The following is a 12,910-nucleotide window of genomic DNA, read 5'->3' on the forward strand; positions in this document are numbered from 1 at the left end:
GAAAAACAGTAGCGCATTTGGATAGTGGTCGATCTGAGAACAATGAGACTGGGGGCGCGTGCACGAGACGACTCCATGTTTTTATTTTTTCATCTTTGAACGAAAACAGGGTTTCCCGGTCGGAATATTATCGCTTTTTTTTACGAGAAAAATCGCAGAAAAATTTATTTTAAACAGCGTTTGACATGCTTCGAAGTACGGTAATGGAATATTTTGAATTTTTTTTGTCACGAAACACGCCGGGCACGTCACCCTTCTTTACCCTTCGGATAGTGTCTTGAACGCACTAACAAAACGCCGCTATTTGGAAATAACTATGGATTATTTGAAACCAAACCAACATTTGTTATTGAAGTAGAAGTCCTGGGAGTGCATTCTGACGAAGAACAGCAAAGGTAATCCAATTTTTCTTATAGTAAATCTGAGTTTGGTGAGTACCAAACTTGGTGGGTGTCAAAATAGCTAGCCATGATGGCCGGGCTATCTACTCAGAATATTGCGAAATGTGCTTTCACCGAAAAGCTATTTTAAAATTGGACACCGCGATTGCATAAAGGAGATCTGTATCTATAATTCTTAAAATAATTGTTATGTTTTTTGTGAACGTTTATCGTGAGTAATTTAGTAAATTCAACGGAAGTGTTCGGTGGGAATGCTAGTTCTGAACGTCACATGCTAATGTAAAAAGCTGGTTTTTGATATAAATATGAACTTGATTGAACAAAACATGCATGTATTGTATAACATAATGTCCTAGGAGTGTCATCTGATGAAGATCATCAAAGGTTAGTGTTGCATTTAGCTGTGGTTTTGTTTTTTTGTGACATTATATGCTAGCTTGAAAAATGGGTGTCTGGCTATTTCTGGCTGGGTACTCTGCTGACATAATCTAATGTTTTGCTTTCGCTGTAAAGCCTTTTTGAAATCGGACAGTGTGGTTAGATAAAGGAGAGTCTTGTCTTTAAAATGGTGTAAAATAGTCATATGTTTGAAAAATGGAAGTTTTGGGATTTTTGAGGAATTTGTAATTCGCGCCACGCCTAACATTGGATATTGGAGCAGGTGTTCCGCTAGCGGAACGTCTAGATGTAAGAGGTGTTAACGCGGTCACACTCCATCACCACCCCCGAGGTGGAAATGCGATAACCCAGGAAGGAGACGGCTCGTTTGGAGAACACACACCTCTCAGCCTTGACGCATAGGTCATGCTCCAGCAGTCTACCAAGCACCTTGCGCACCAGAGACACATGCGCGGCACCGGTGGCGGAATATATCAGAATATCATCGTTATAGACAACCACGCCCTGCCCGTGCAGGTCCCTGAGAATCTCGTCTACAAAGGATTGAAAGACGGCTGGAGGATTCTTTAACCCATACGGCATGACAAGGTACTCATAATGACCCGATGTGGTACTAAACGTGGTTTTCCACTCGTCTCCATCTCGAATACGCACCAGATTATACGCTCTCCTGAGGGCCAGTTTTGTGAAAAACCTTGCTCCGTGAAATGATTCCACCGCCGTAGCGATGAGAGGTAGCGGGTAACTAAACCCCACCGTGATGGCATTTAGGCCTCTATAATCAATGCACGGACGCAGACCTCCCTCCTTTTTTTCACAAAAAAGAAACTCGAGGAGACGGGTGAAATGGAGGGCCGAATGTACCCCTGTCCCAGAGATTCCGTGACATATGTCTCCATAGCCAACGTCTCCTCCTGTGACAATGGGTACATGTGACTCTTGGGAAGCGCAGCGTTTACCTGGAGATTTATCGCACAATCCCCCTGTCGATGAGGTGGTAATTTAGTCGCCCTCTTCTTACAGTAAGCGATAGCCAAATCGGCATATTCAGGGGGAATGGGCACAGTGGAAACCTGGTCTGGACTCTCCACCGACGTGGCACCGATGGAAACTCCCATACACCTCCCTGAACACTCCTCTGACCACCCCTGGAGAACCCCCTGTCTCCACGAAATCCTGGGATTGTGACTAGCCAGCCAAGGGAACCCCCAGCACCACTGGAAACGCAGGTGAATCGATAAGGAAGAGACTAATCCGTTCCTTATGATTCCCCTGCGTTACCATGTCCAGTGGAACCGTGGCTTCCCTGACCAACCCTGACCCTAATGGCCGGCTATCTAAGGAGTGCACGGGGAAGGGGGGATCTATCAGCACTAGCGGAATTCCCAGCTTGATGGCGAGTCCGCGATCCATAAGGTTCCCAGCTGCGCCTGAATCGACTAGTGCCTTATGCTGGGAAGAGGGAGAAAAGTCACGAAAACAAATAAATACAAACATGTGACCAACAGGGGGTTCTGGGTGAGTTTGGTGCTGACTCACCTGGGGTGACCGAGAAGTGTTCTGCCTGCCCTCTCGACTCCCAAACTGGCTCCTCCAGCACCGGTCGGCCGTGTGTCCTCTCCGACCACAGCTGGTGCAGGAGGAGCCTCCTCCTCCGGTACCCCTCGGCACGGTCCCCCTAACTCCATAGGAATAGGGGCGGGAGTGCTAGGAGGTGGAACAGACAGGACCCTTTCCGAACGCCCGCGGGCAGCCAGCAGATTGTCCAGCCGGAGAGACATGTCTATCAGTTCGTCGAGGGAGAGAGCGGTGTCCCGACACGCTAGCTCCCTGCGGACGTCCTCCCGGAGACTACACCGGTAATGGTCTATCAGGGCCCTGTCGTTCCACCCAGTCCCAGCGGCCGAGGTCCGGAACTCCAACGCGAAGTCCTGCGCGCTCCTCGTCTCCTGCCTAAGATGGAATAGTCGTTCACCCGCCGGCGGGTGAACTCTGGATAATGATCCCTCGCCGAGTCTGGGCCATTCCAGACCGCGTTGGCCCACTCCAGAGCTCGACCCGTCAGGCAGGAGACGAGGACACTCACACTCTCCTCCCCCGAGGGAGTAGGTCTCACGGTAGCCAGGTAGAGCTCGAGCTGGAGCAGAAACCCCCTGGCACCCAGCCGCCGCTCCATCGTACTCTCTCGGGAGTGCAAGACGAAGTGCGCCGGAGCCGGACGCAGGAGGAGGAGGAGGTGGACTCGTCGGAGGAACCGGAGGTGGAGAGAGGAGACCACTCCTCTCCCATCGGTCCATTCTCTCCATCATCTGATCCGCCAATCCTATCCGATGGAGAACGGTGGTATGATGGAGGACGCGTTCCTCCATCGAGGGAAGGGGGGTGGCAGCTGCTCCTGCTGACTCCATTCAGAAGGTGCGGGATTCTGTAAGGCTCTGGGTGTAGTGGGTGCGAAGTCAGGCGCAGGAAGCAGAGAGTACAGGGTAGTGCTTTATTAGCACACATGGCGAACATAAGCCACCCCACGAAAATACAGGGCACACACAAAACAAATGCCCCAAACACTGGGGACTGAAACAGTCCGGAGAAAACCCACGACCGAAAACACGTCAGACACAAGCGTGCACAGTAGCAACACACAATCAATCCCGCACACAGAGCAGGCGGGCCTACTGGCTAAAATAATCCGACTAATCAGCCTAACACAAAACAGGTGAAACCAATAAACAGAAAGGGGAAAAAAGGGAATCAGTGTCTGGTGGAAAGCAGACTGAACCAGGTTTTTCTCTAGGAATTTGCCTGTGCTTAGCTCCATTCCGTTTATTTTATATCCTGAAAAACTCCCCAGTTCATAACGATTACAAGCATACCCATAACATGATGCAGCCACCACAATGCTTGAAAATATGGAGAGTGGTACTCAGTAATGTGTTGTATTGGATTTGCCCCAAACATAACACTTTATTTTCAGGACCAAAAGTTACATTTATTTTCTTTAGTGCCTTGTTACAAACAGGATGCATGTTTTGGAATATTTGTATTGTGTACAGGCTTCCTTCTTTTCACTCTGTCAATTAGGTTAGTATTGTGGAATAACTACAATGTTGATCCATCCTCAGTTTTCTCCTAGCACAGCCATTAAACTCTGTAACTCTTTTAAAGTCACTATTGGCCTCATGGTGAAATCCCTGAGCAGTTTCCTTCCTCTCCTGCAACTGAGTTAGGAAGGACGCCTGTATCTTTGTAGTGACTGGGTGTATTGATACACCATCCAAACTTTATAACAAAGGGGACATTTAAGCTTTTTATTTTTATTAATTTGTACACATTTCAAAAAACATAATTCCAATTTGACATTGAGGTATTGTGTGTAGACCAGTGACAAAAAAAATCTAAATGAAATCAATTTTAAATTCAGGCTGTAACACAACAAAATGTGGAAAAAGTCAAGGGGTGTGAATACTTTCTTAAGGCACTGTAGCAAACAAACCCAATCCAATTTTAATAGCACTGGTACAGACTTGTAAAAACAGGCAGACACACACACCCTGATAAAGAGGACTTTTATTTGTGATCCAGAGGACTTTGTTTGAACACCTGTGATTGACAGCGCACCACAGGACGTGTGCTAAATGTGTATTAAATAGACAAACATGAGACACTTAGGACGATGCCCATGTCAATAGACAAACTGGTATTTCTTTGTTGGGCAAACAGCTTAGATTACTGCACTTGCAAGAGCAGGTGTGTGACTTTGCTTGGCACAAGCGTGTAGTAGCATCACCAGAGAAGGCATTTGCACACACACACACACACACACACACACACACACACACACACACACACACACACACACACACACACACACACACACACACACACACACACACACACACACACACACACACACACACACACACACACACAAGTGAGCACATACACATACAACATGCTCAGATAGCAGAACTCAAATACCATTAGATGTCATTGTACTATACAGTATGAATGTGGGTGAGTGGGAGGGTGATGTGATGTTTCTGTTTCCTGGGAAGAGAAGCATCTCTTAACTGCAGATGCACAGAATGGCATTTTCATATTCAGGTGTGAAGTGTATGAAAAAGAGATGAGACCAAATAACGATGAAAAGGCAGAAATATGAAAGAGTTAAAACAATGCTTCAGGACGTTTCCTCTTGTCCCACTCCAGATTCTTGGAAAAAACGTTCACTGTTTGAACAATGTCATGTGAAATATTATATAAAAATAAAACACTACATCAGGGCCTGTACTCAAAGTGTCTCTGAGTAGGAGTGCTGATCTAGGATCAGGTCCACCCACCCCGTCAACGTAATCGTATCCATTACTATCTAAAAAGGTAAAATTGATCCTCGATCAGTACTCCTACTCTGAGCTGCTTTCCGAATACTCAATACTGGCCTGGAAACAGCTTGGACTGATATACGTGACATCAGATTCTGGGATGGCGGTAGACCTCGGCGGTCTGGTTCTCCAGAGGAGATCTTTGAGGAGGGTGGCCTACTACTCCCAGGCAGTCCCCCTGCTCCTCAGCTCAACCCCTTGAGCCCCTTGAACTACGACCTTGTGGAATAGATTGAGCTGCTGTTGCAGGGATTGAGGCAGCAGTTTGTGGGGACTGGGCTATGTCCCCAAAGGCCTTCGAAAACCAACCAGTGAGACCCGAGCAGAGCCTCAATAACCAAATAAGATTAAGATTACCATCTTAGCCGCCGCTACATTAAAAAGATAAAGCTAATGAGAGTGGCCCAGTGTCTCAATTCTATTACTTTGGATCTTCGGCTGATTAAAAATGAGGGCCTTTTGTGAATACGCTCATAGAATTAGGCTTGATTCTCCTTTGTTGTTTCTGGTTTATCAGGATTACTAGTGTTCCTTTTCTAATGTTTCAATATGTTCAGTATTATATGGCTCAACTAATTTTTTAATGAATGTGTGTCTGTTTGGGAAATTATATTATTTATTTTCATTGATTCATTGAGACATGAGGTGCACAATTTCAACATTTTAAGGATGGACTATCAAGGCTTTGCATCGTACACATATGCATACACGCATCCAAAATATCCTACGGGGGTTTGTTTCCTTATTCAAATAAATATATCTTTGGGATAACACCTTCCTCTAAACCTCAAATCTCACAAAAGACCAACAGAAATGGACTTAAAGCTCTTGTCGCGTTGTTATAGTACAATTTTTCCTGTTTGCTTTAGATAACAAATCTTCAGTTGACCCGGAGGGTTAAGGGAGCATTACAAATTAATCCCGGGTTTTAATAAGTCTGTCTTAAGCCAAGGGGTCTTTACTCCAAAAGAAAAGAAATAAAAGGGGAGGGAGAAGAAAGGGATCGGAGAGGAAAATAAATATATTAAACCCTGTGATCACAGCCAGCTTTTCTTGTTTGTTATCCCTCCGTTTTCCGTTTAATCCAATACTCACTAATCCAATTTGTCTATCGGGCTTCGACCCTAACTTCTCCTCATGTTTTTTTCCAACATAGCTGTTTGAAGTGACCACTCCTCGTTTTGCCGTCTAACGACTCACTGAAACAAACTGCAGACTAAGAGGTAGATGGATAGATTTCCAAAAAGAGAAGGAAAAGAAGAAAAAAAGGAGAAGAAAAAATGGCAAACATGATCAGCTCATGACACAAACATAAAAGTAAGAGCTCGTTATGGACGAAGTCGAGCGGTCTTCACCCTGAATATGCATGAAGAGTCATAATCAGATGTGGGACAGTCACCCACTGAAGGAGAATATTGGAGAAGCACAAAGGGATTGATTTAATTACTTGAAGTGGGTCTGTGTTTGGAGCATTCTTGTTAAGTGAGTGAAAAGGCTGGCGGTATCCTTGCAGTATTTCTGTGAAGGGGTTGGAGTTGGGGGCAGATGGTGGGATATACCAGAGTAGTCTAGCTCCTTAAGTCACCAAAACTAATCTCGAGGTATAAAGCACTTGCGATTGAAAGGGTCTTCATTGATTGCGAAATGGACATAGAGTGTTCTCTGTTTAACGTCAACCTGGATAACCGCTATGCAAGTTCTGCGCAATTATTTCGCCTTTATCCAGATCATTGTGTAATCACTTAAAAATGAGCAAAAGCTACATATGGTATTTTGACAGAGAATGTACAGTACCTTCAGAAAGTATTCACACCCCTTGACTTTTTCCACATTTTGTTGTGTTACAGCCCGGATTCAAAATGGATTAAACTGAGATTTTGTGTCACTGGTCTACACACAATACCCCATAATGTCAAAGTTGGATCATGTGTTTAAACATTTTTACAAATTAATTACAAATGAAAAGCTGAATAGTTTAGTCAATAAGTATTCAACATATTTGTTATGGCAAGCCTAAATAAGTTCTTGAGTAAAAATGTGGTTAAAATTGTTACATAATAAATTGCATGGACTCACACTGTGTTCAATAATAGTGTTTAACATGATTTGTAATGACTACCTCATCTCTGTACCCCACACATACAGATAATTGTAAGGTCCCTCATTCGAGCAGTGAATTTCAAACACATATTCAACCACAAAGACCAGGGAGGTTTTCCAATGTCTCGCAAAGAAGGGCACCTGTTGGTAGATGCGTAAAAACAAAAAACAGACACTTAATATCCCTTTGAGCATGGTGAAGTTATTAATTACAATCAGTTTCCGGAGAGGAAGGAAACCGCTCAGGGATTTCACCACGAGGCCAATGGTGACCTTAAAACAGTTACAGAGTTTAATGGCTGTGATAGGAGAAAACTGAGGATGGATCAACAACATTGTAGTTACTCCACAATATTAAACTAAATGACAGAGTGAAAAGAAGGAAGCCTGTACATAATACAATTATTCCAAAACATGCATCCTGTTTGCAATAAAGCACTAAAGTAAAACTGCAAAAAACTTGGCAAAGATATTATCATTATGTCCTGAATACAAAGTGTTATGTTTGGGGCAAATCCAACACAACACATCACTGAGTACCACTCTTCATATTTTTAAGCATGGTGGTGGCTGCTTCATGTTATGGGTATGCTTGTCATCAGCAAGGACTAGGGAGTTTTTAGGATAAAAAATAAATGGAATAAAGCTTATCACAGGCAAGATCCTTGAGGAGAACCTGGTTCAGTCTGCTTTCCAACAGACACAGAGCCAAATTCACCTTCCAGCAGGGCAATAACCTAAAACACAAGGCCAAATTTTCACTGGAGTTGCTTACCATACAACATTGAATGTTGAGTGGCATAGTTACTCAACTTGAAAAGACTTGAAAATGGCTGTCTAGAAATGATCAACAACCAACTTGACAGAGCTTGAAGAATTTTTAAATGAATAATGTGCAAATATTTTACAATACTAAATATTTGTCTTTAATTTACAATATGTAGAAACTATGAGAATAAAAAGGTTCAGAACTTTTGTGAAGCATCACAGCACAGTTAAAAAATATATGGCAGAAATCCAGTATGGATGGTGTGAAGAGATAGATGGGAGGAGCTGAATGGAGCTTAAGGGTGGGACTAATAACAACAAGATAACAAATGTAAAATATACTGCGTCAGTAAAATGTATATAGGTTAAGAACTTTTGTGAAAAAGCACAGTAAAAAATGTATTGCAAATAGAAATCAAACTGGATGGAAATACATGGGAGAGGTTGAGAGTAGAGGAAGGACATGACTAAAAACAAAAAATCTAACTATTGTAAAATAGATTGTGTCCGTAAAAGGTATATAGTGTGTATAAACTGGAAGTAAAAGACTAAGTGTTGTTGTTCATTCGTTTACTCCAATTAGGGGTGGTAGGGGTAGCGGCAAATAATAAAGGAAATATAATTTTAAAAGTTATGTACATATACAGTGCATACGGAAAGTATTCAGACCCCTTGACTATTTCAACATTTTGCTACGTTACAGCCTTATTCTAAAATTGATTAAATTGTTTTTTCCCCCTCATCAATCTACACAAAATACCCCATAATGACAAAGCAAAAACAGGTTTTTAGACATTATGGCAATTGTACTAAAAATAAAAAACTGAAATATCACATTTACATAAGTATTCACACTCTTTACTCAGAACTTTGTTGAAGCACCGTTCACAGTGATTACAGCCTCGAGTCTTCTTGGGTATGACACTACAAGGCTGGCACACCTGTATTTGGAGAGTTTTCAAAATTCTTCTTTGCAGATCCTCTCAAGCGCTGTCAGTTTGGATAGGGAGCATCACTGCACAGCTATTTTCAGGTCTCTCCAGAGACGTTTGATCGGGATCGAGTCAGGGGTCTGGCTGGGCCTCTCAAGGACATTCAGAGACTTGCCACTGAAGCCACTCCTGCATTGTCTTGGCTGTGTGCTTAGGGTCGTTGTCTTGTTGGAAGGTGAACCTTTGTCCCAGTCTGAGGTCCTGAGTGTTCTGGAGCAGGTTTTCATCAAGGATCTCTCTGGACTTTGCTCCTTTCATCTTTCCCTCAATCCTGACTAGTCTCCCGTTCCTGCCGCTGAAAAACATACCCACAGCATGATGCTGTGTAACAGTCAGTATCTGGTGTGGCCACCAGCTGCAATAAATACTGCAGTGTATCTCCTCCCCATGGACTGCACCAGAATTGCCAGTTCTTGCTGTGAGATGTTACCCCACTCTTCCACCAAGGCACCTGCAAGTTCCCGCAAAATTTGGGGGGGAATGGCCCTATCGCTCACCCTCCGATCCAACAGGTCCCAGACGTGCTCAATGGGATTGAGATCCGGGCTCTTCGCTGGCCATGGCAGAACACTGACATTCCTGTCTTGCAGGAAATCAAGCACAGAATGAGCAGTATGACTGGTGGCACTGTCATGCTGGAGGGTCATGTCAGGATGAGCCTGCAGGAAGGGTACCACATGAGGGAGGAGGATGTCTTCCCTTAACGCACAGCGTTGAGATTGCCTGCAATGACAACAAGCTCAGTCCGATGATGCTGTGACACAGCGCCCCAGACCATGACGGACCCTCCACCTCCAAATCGATCCCGCTCCAGAGTACAGGTCTCGGTGTAACGCTCATTCCTTCAACGATAAAAGGCGAATCTGACCATCACCCCTGGTGAGACAAAACCGTGACTTGTCAGTGAAGAGCACTTTTTGCCAGTCCTGTCTGGTCCAGCGACGGTGGGTTTGTGCCCATAGGCGACGTTGTTGCCGGTGATGTCTGGTGAGGACCTGCCTTACAACAGGCCTACAAGCCCTCAGTCCAACCTCTCTCAGCCTATTGCAGACAGTCTGAGCACTGATGGAGGGATTGTGCGTTCCTGGTGTAACTCGGACAGTTGTTGTTGCCATCCTGTACCTGTGATGTTTGGATGTTCCGATCCTGTGCAGGTGTTGTTACACATGGTCTGCCACTGCAAGGACGATCAGCTGTCCGTCCTGTCTCCCTGTAGCGCGGTCTTAGGCGTCTCACAGTACGGACTTTGCAATTTATTGCCCTGGCAACATCTGCAGTCCTCTTGCCCCCTTGCAGCATGCTTAAGGCACGTTCACACAGATGAGCAGGGACCCTGGGCATCTTTCTTTTAGTGTTTTTCAGAGAACAGTAGAAAGGCCTCTTTAGTGTCCTAAGTTTTCATAACTGTGACCTTAATTGCCTACCGTCTGTAAGCTGTTAGTGTCTTAACGATCGTTCCACAGGTGCATGTTCATTAGTTGTTTATGGTTCATTGAACAAGCATGGGAAACAGTGTTTAAACCCTTTACAATGAAGATCTGTGAAGTTATTTGGATTTTTACAAATGATCTTTGAAAGACAGGGTCCTGAAAAAGGGACGTTTCTTTTTTGCTGAGTTTATTACATACACCTTAGCCAAATACATTTAAACTCAGTTTTTCACAATTCTTGACATTTAATCCTTATCCATTTTGCCACAACTTTGGAAGAATGCTTGGGGTCATTGTTCATTTGGAAGACCCATTTGCGACCAAGCTTTATCTTCCTGACTTATGTCCTGAGATGTTGCTTGCAAGCCTCCCCTTTTTTCCTCCAAACATAACGATGGTCATTATGGCCAAACAGTTATATTTTTGTTTCATCAGACCAGAGGACATTTCTCCAAAAAGTATGATCTTTGTCCCCGTGTGCAGTTGCAAACCGTGGTCTGGCTTTTTTTATGGCGGTTTTGGAGCAGTGGCTTCTTCCTTGCTGAGCGGCATTTCAGGTTATGTCGATATAGGACTCGTTTTACTGTGGATATAGATACTTTGTACCTGTTTCTTCCAACATCTTCACAGTGTCCTTTGCTGTTGTTCTGGGATTGATTTGCACTTTTCGCACCAAAGTACGTTCATCTCTAGGAGACGGAACGCATCTCCTTCCTGAGCGGTATGATGGCTGCGTGGTCCCATCGTGTTTATACTTTATTGTTTGTACAGATGAACGAGGTACCTTTAGGCGTTTGGAAATTGCTCCCAAGAATGAACCAGACTTGTGGAGGTCTAAAAAAAAAATCTGAGGTCTTGGCTGATTTCTTTTGATTTTCCCATGATGTCAAGAAAAGAGGCACTGTTTGAAGGTAGGCCTTGAAATACATCCACAGGTACACCTCCAATTGACTCAAATGATGTCAATTAGCCTATCAGAAGCTTCTAAAGCCATGACATCATTTTCTGGAATTTTCCAAGCTGTTTAATTGTGTTTAATTGTGATACAGTGAATTATAAGTGAAATAATCTGTCTGTAAGCAATTGTTGGAAAAATGACTTGTGTCACGCACAAAGTAGATGTCCTAACTGACACACCAAACTATAGTTAACAAGAAATGTGTGGAGTGGTTGAAAAATGAGTTTTAATGACTCCAACCTAAGTGTATGTAAACTTCCGACATCAACTGTATATATTCATTAAATAGAACCCGCAAAACACCAGTCTCAACGTCAACAGTGAAGAGGTGACTCCGGGATGCTGGCTTTCTACGCAGAGTTGTGAAGAAAAGGCCGTATCTCAGACTGGCCAATGAAAAGAAAAGATTAAGATGGGAAAAAGAACACAGACACTGGACAAAGGATCTCTGCCTAGAAGGCCAGCATCCCGGAGTCGCCTCTTCACTGTTGACGTTGAGACTGGTGTTTTGCAGGTACTATTTAATGAAGCTGCCAGTTGAGGACTTGTGAGGCGTCTGTTTCTCAAACTAGACACTCTAATGTACAGTGAGGGAAAAAAACTAGACACTCTAATGTACAGTGAGGGAAAAAATATTTGATCCCCTGCTGATTTTGTACGTTTTCCCACAGACAAAGAAATGATCAGTCTATAATTTCTATAATTTATTTGAACAGCGAGAGACAGAATAACAACAAAAAAATCCAGAAAAACGCATATCAAAAATGTTATAAATTGATTTGCATTTTAATGAGGGAAATAAGTATTTGACCCCCTCTCAATCAGAAAGATTTCTGGCTCCCAGGTGTCTTTTATACAGGTAACGAGCTGAGGTTAGGAGCACACTCTTAAAGGGAGTGCTCCTAATCTCAGCTTGTTACCTGTATAAAAGACCCCTGTCCACAGAAGCAATCAATCAGATTCCAAACTCTCCACCATGGTCAAGACCAAAGAGCTCTCCAAGGATGTCAGGGACAATATTGTAGACCTACACAAGGCTGGAATGGGCTACAAGACCATCGGCAAGCAGCTTGGTGAGAAGGTGACAACAGTTGGTGCGATTATTCGCAAATGGAAGAAACACAAAAGAACTGTCAATCTCCCTCAGCCTGGGGCTCCATGCAAGATCTCACCTCGTGGAGTTGCAATGATCATGAGAACGGTGAGGAATCAACCCAGAACTACACGGGAGGATCTTGTCAATGATCTCAAGGTAGCTGGGACCATAGTCACCAAGAAAACAATTGGTAACACACTATGTCGTGAAGGACTGAAATCCTGCAGCGCCTGCAAGGTCCCCCTGCTCAAGAAAGCACATATACATGCCCGTCTGAAGCTTGCCAATGAACATCTGAATGATTCAGAGGACAACTGGGTGAAAGTGTTGCGGTCAGATGAGACCAAAATGGAGCTCTTTGGCATCAACTCAACTCGCCGTGTTTGG

The sequence above is a fragment of the Salmo salar genome, chromosome ssa02 (genome assembly GCF_905237065.1).
Source record: "Salmo salar chromosome ssa02, Ssal_v3.1, whole genome shotgun sequence".
In the NCBI taxonomy this organism is placed as follows: Eukaryota; Metazoa; Chordata; class Actinopteri; order Salmoniformes; family Salmonidae; genus Salmo; species Salmo salar.